This window comes from Lotus japonicus, chromosome 4, assembly GCF_012489685.1.
Source record: "Lotus japonicus ecotype B-129 chromosome 4, LjGifu_v1.2".
Classification (NCBI taxonomy): domain Eukaryota; kingdom Viridiplantae; phylum Streptophyta; class Magnoliopsida; order Fabales; family Fabaceae; genus Lotus; species Lotus japonicus.
Genome location: NC_080044.1, coordinates 62,856,232 through 62,862,688, shown reverse-complemented (window position 1 = coordinate 62,862,688; position 6,457 = coordinate 62,856,232).

Here is a 6,457-nt window from a genome sequence, read left to right as displayed (position 1 = left end):
TATTATCAATAAAACTCTTCTTGTTTTAATACCTAAGGTAAAGAAACCTATGCATGCAAATCAATTTAGGCCCATAAGTCTATGTAATGTGATTTTTAAAATTATTACTAAGACCTTGGCGAATAGGCTAAAAATAATTTTGCCTGATCTTATTTGTGAGTCTCAAACTGCCTTTGTTCCTGGTCGTCTGATCACGAATAATGCCTTGGTGGCGTTTGAGTGTTTTCACTATATGAAGAAAAAGATAAGTGGTCGTAATGGCGTAATGGCTTTAAAATTAGATATGTCAAAAGCGTACGATAGAGTGGAATGGCCTTTTTTGGCGAGTGTGTTACAGCAGATGGGGTTCCCTGCTTCATGGGTGAGCCTCATCATGACGTGTGTGTCCACTGTGGACTTTTCTATTATGTTAAATGGTGCACCTCAAGAACCTTTTCAACCTCATCGAGGTCTTCGACAAGGGGATCCTCTATCTCCTTATCTTTTTATTCTTTGTGGTAAGGTGTTTTCTGCACTGATCAATAAAGCTGTATTAGCGTCTTCCCTTCATGGTATAAAAATTGCTAGAACTGCCCCTGTAATTTCCCATTTGTTTTTTGCAGATGACAATGTCATTTTTGCCCGAGCCATGGTACAGGAGGCTCTGTCCATTAAGGCAATTCTTGCCAGTTACGAACAAGCTTCGGGTCAAGTCATTAACCTTGATAAATCGATGCTCTCTTGTAGCCGAAATGTGCCAGATGATTGTTTTCATGAGCTTAGACAGTTGTTCACTGTAAAGGCGGTGGAGAGCTATGACAAATACTTATGGCTTCCTACCATCATTGGTAAGTCGAAGACTCAGATTTTTAATTTTGTCAAGGAGCGTGTTTGGAAGAAGCTTAAGGGCTGGAAAGAGAGGTCACTCTCTAGAGCAGGGAGAGAGGTGCTTGTAAAAGCGGTGGCACAGGCGATTCCGTCCTATGTCATGTCTTGTTTTTTACTCCCTGGTGGGTTATGTAATCAGATTGAGGGAATGATTAGCCGGTTCTATTGGGGCGGGGATGTAACAAGACCTGGTATGCATTGTCTTAGTTGGAAGGATTTGTGCAAGGCCAAGGATAATGGCGGACTTGGGTTTAGAGATTTTAAAATGTTTAATTCTGCTTTAGTAGCCAAAAATTGGTGGCGTATCAAATCCAATCCTGAATCACTTATGGGGAAGGTTTATAGAGCGGTTTATTTCCTGCGAGGCACGATCCGCGGGGCTAAACGTGGCTATCGCCCGAGTTATGCTTGGTCTAGTATTATGCGATCTGGTGAGATCTTTGCAACTGGGGGTATGTGGAATATTGGTAATGGTAAAAGTGTTAAGGCTTGGTCAGACAAGTGGGTTCCAGGGACGGATACACTGGTGTATAGTGTGGAGCTTGCTCAACAGTTTGGAGTCTCTCTTGTGTCTCACCTTATGTTGTCGGGCTTGCTGGCATGGAATAGGGAGCTTATCAATTTTATTTGTTGTCCGCCGACGGCGCGAGCGATTATGGCAATTCCTTTGCCTCTTGTTCCTCATGATGATGTTCTGTATTGGCCTTTCTCTTCAGATGGTCATTACTCGACCAAGTCAGGTTACCAATTCCTTCGCCACGGCACTGAAGTTGTTGTTGCGTCTTCTTCCCAGGTCCCCTCTCTTCCGCGTGCGGATTGGAGGAAGCTTTGGAAAGCTGATGCGCTCCCTCGCTGCCGTGAGACGGGGTGGCGGGCGTGCCTTGAGGTCCTTCCGGTGAGAGCCTACCTTCATGCGCGCGGTTTGGTCACGGAACCGACGTGCCCGCGTTGTTTGGTAGCTCCGGAGACGGTCCAACATGCGTTGCTTTTTTGCCCGATGGTGCAGCCAATTTGGTTTGCCAGCTCTCTTGGTTTCCGCCTAGCTCATGAGTGCCGAGTGCATGAGTTTGTTTTTGATTTTATGCAGGTTGCAGACATGTCCAGCCTTGGAGCCTTTCTCACCTTGCTGTATGCGATTTGGATGGCCATAAATGAGCTATGTTTCAAGGAGAAGGCTTCAACGTTGGAGCAGATTTTGACCCATGCAGCTTCACTCACACCGCTACCACCTTTGGAGGGTCCTATGGTTCCGCAAGTTCATCGTCCCAACACTTGGTCCCGTCCACATCCGGGCACATTCAAGATCAATTTTGATGCGGCGATGGCTCCTACCGGTGACGCAGGTTTCGGTCTTGTTGCTAGGAATTCTCGTGGTGAAGTGTTGGCAGCAGCGTGCTCCTCGCAGGGTCCAGCATCATCTTCTTTGTTAGCGGAGGGGCTCTCTTTCCGTTGGGCGCTCGGTTTGGCTATGGATCTTGGTTTCCGGCACGTAGTGTTCGAGACCGACTGTCTCCTTCTTTATGAGGCGTGGAAGCGCCGGGGTGGTTGCTCTATTTTAGACTCTTCGATTTTAGATTGTCGTCGTTTGTCTTCTGGTTTTGATGCTTTTGATTTCAGCTTTATTCGCTTTGCTGGCAATAGTGTCGCTGATGCTTTAGCTAAGCGTTCTTTTACTTTAGGTGTTTGAGTTTGGATTGAGGAGATCCCTCAAGACTTTTATGGCTTAGTCTAATCTAATGTAATGGCCTCTGAGCCCTCTGTTTCTTCTTAATTGAATGAATCATTTTTTTTTTAAAAAAAAGCTCATATATGACATGATAAATTGATGAGTTTTAATTTAATGATGTGTAATTTTTTTACAGTATTCATACATTTATAGGAACTCTAACTCAAGACATTCGTTTAAATTAGAATAATTGTATACCCGTTGATGTATGCGTTTTGTGGTTGATTGTCACATATATAAGCCAAAACTAGATTTCTTAATTTTGGATTGGACTTTTATAATAGAACCATTAGTAATCATTTAGAGACCAACTATTCAGTTACTAAACTTGGTCCCAAACAATTGTCCCTGAATTGATCTCTAAAATCGGCGACCGAATCGGGTCTCCAAAGTAGGGCACTAAATCAATCACTAACAGTTAGAGATCAAGGATTTAGGGACTTATATATATATAATTCAATTACGAATTTGTCCCTTAAGTAGGTAAGTTGTGTAGTGAATATTTTTACCATTTAATAAGAAAATAAAAAAAAAATAGTTTTAATGAAATGCTTTAATCAAGGTGCGCCTAATATGCAAAAACAAAAAAGTGGTGCACTTTTGCACCCTATGATATGACAGTGAACATAGAAAATGTCTAATTACATGTAATCCAAATTCAAAACAAATTGGTATAGGCAACCCTTGTAAAAGAAAACACAACATGCAAAATTCTTATTTATTACTTCGTTGCGACGTATGTTCCAAACCAGACCCCATCAGAATTGAATAAGTTAATAAATTAATTTTCAAGTCTTGAGTGATAACATGGATATACTGATTTAAAAAGATTGTCCAGTTTTAAGCCTAGATACGGTGGATTTATGTCCAAATCACACAGCACGGTTAAATGTGTTTTTTTTTTTTTCTTGAACAAGGTATCTCACAGCCGATATTTATGAGACTAATCCCTCGCCCCATGATCAGTACACTAAGCCGTAGAGGGCTAGCCAAAGAATTTTTTCTATTCGCAAGAGTTGAGATTCAAACTTCAACCATTTGCTTAAAGATGAAGTGCTGAACCACTATACCAACCCACTTAGTTGGTTAAATGTGTTTTAGTCATATATAATGTTTTTTAATTTTTTTGAAAGTAAAGAGATTTAATATGAACATGCAATTAAAATAACACGAATAGAAAAAACTCCTTGGTCAGCCCCTACTGCTTAGTGCACTGACCGTGGGGCGAGAGATTAGTCTCACGGCTGTCAGCTGTGGGGATATCTTGGTCAAGGCCAAAATAACATGGACCAAAATCACAAATTATTAAAATTATAGGATCAAAAGTATAATTCAATTTAATAATTTTGTTTTGTTTTGGTCTGTAAATTTTAAAACGGATGGAGTTGTTTCCTCTATTTCTAGAACATGCATTTAAATTCTTGCGAAGAGAAAAATAAAGAGACTAAAATACAGTTTTCAAAAATAGAGGGAGCAAATTCAGATCTTAAAAATGTGAAGCCAAAGTAAAATATTATAAGCAATGAAGCAAACATCTTTTTGACATAAATGTAGGAAAGAGATACTATATTTCACTCAATTGCCAAACCTAGACAATATTTGGTGAAATCTATCATGGATTTGGACCATTAGGGTCATATACGGGTGGTCCCAAATGTTAGTATTATTATATTTTTATTTATTTATTTATTTTTATAGGAAAATGTTAGTTGTTAGAAATATTAGTAAATTAGTCCCTCCTCCAACCACAAGGGGTGGTATAAGTGGTGAATGTGCATTTTCTTAAGGGATTTCGCATATGCTTCTGGCCCGGGTTCGATTCCCTCTAAGGTAAAAAAAATAATACCGTTGTGGCCAGGGACATCACTACCGTATCCCGAGCCAGATTAGTTTCGAGGCCCCTTTTCCCGTGGAGACTGGTGACCAAAGAACAAAAAAAAAATTAATCTCTCCTCCGGGTTCGAACCCAAGACCCTTCACCCTTTATCCCACCCCCCTCTTGTGTCTCTAGCTCTTACTACTTGAGCTATCCTTCGGGGACTTATTCTAAAACATTTTTCTTGGATGATATAAAAACTTGTTTGTCACGCCGTATTAGACACAATAATATAAGCTTATACAATATATTATGAATTTTTATTCATTGTTTGATATTAACATTGTATCCTATCTGGTGCACACCAAACGCTTGCCAGGATAACAATCTATCCTGCTCTTATCATATCCTGTTAATATCCTACTTTCCTATCATATCCTATCCTGGCCACCAAACGGGTCCTAAGGGTCGAGGTTGAAGACAAATATATTTTGACAAATTGATTGTTATTTAATTTTGAATTTTTTAATTAGGTGGTTCATGTTGATCCCAAATTCTACTAAATAATCAAGTTTAGACTGTGGTCTAGGGTGACCCTTTAACTTAAGCGGACCACACTAGTCAACACCAAAAATATTGTGTATTTATTTGTGTAAATAAATTAGATAATCTTGTTTGACTTGAAGGATTTATTATTATGAGTAATAAATATGCTCTCCATTGTACTAAAAATATTTTGAAATTCTTAGTTAAACTGAAAATAGTCAATTCAAGTAGTGGGTTTGTAAATGTTACTTGGAAATTTTTTCTCTTATGATTATTTTTTGGGTAAGTCTATATTTTATTTATTATTATTTTTTTTAGTCTTGACCAATGTATCCCCACGGTCAATAGCCGTGAGACTAATCCATCGTCCCACGGTCAGCGCACTAAGCGGTAGGGGGCTGGCCAAGGAGTTTTTTCTATTCGCAAGAGTTGGGATTCAAACCCTCAACCACTTGCTTAAAGGATGAAGTGCTGAACCACTACACCAACTCACTTGGTTCTATGTTTTAGGTTCACATCATCCATAATCGGTAATTTTTTAAATCAAAAATGAACTGGAAACTATAAATTTTCACTACATAAGTAGATCATCCCTGCACTTCATATATATCTGACTAATCATTTCACTGGAGTGTATGATGGATAACGCGGTGCAATTAACATAACCTAATCCCTACTCTCAACATTTATTTTCGTTTGCGTAGGTAATTATCTTACCATTATATATGTGTGTGTAGTTAGCTGTCATGTGACAGATGCACAATGCGAAAACGAAGAAACAAAGAAAAAAATTATAAACAAGCAATATTCCTTTGTTCATGAAAGCTTTGACAAATCTCAACTTGTTTCTCATTACTGAATGGTGACAAAACCCTAACTGGTTCTCGAAAGTCGAATCTGATAAAAACAAGCTAGGCATGTATACGAGGCTAAGTTGTGGACAAATTGACATAACACCATAGATGAAAGGATGTTAAGACTGAGAATTAATGAGAAAACATGTGGCACATGACAAAGGGACAGATAACACCACACAAAATTTGGTTACTCACGGAAACATCTATAATAAAAACAATATCCTTCATTTGCCCAACTACATCTCTTTTTATGATTATGAGGCTCAATCATGGTTAGGTTAGTTTGTTGAACTATGGCTGCTCATTAAGCTACCTTGCTTTTATGACACGTGTGTATATATGGAAACTTCGGTAGATTTTCATGTTGGAATGAGAAGTACTTTTAAAAGAAACTACTCAAAGTAACTTTGTAAAGGAAGAAGTTGTTCTAAAATATTAAGTAAATTATTCAACATTAAATTTATATATTATAAGTAAATCATCCAACTCAAGTATCAACTTTAACCCGAGTTAGAGCTTCGATGTAAAACTAGCTGATATCTTTAATATGGATTAAACACTTTAATCAAAAGTATCATTTTTAGCAAGCTAGGCTGGGTCGAAATGATGAAAATTATTGGGTTTTGGCCGGCTTAGCTTCATCAA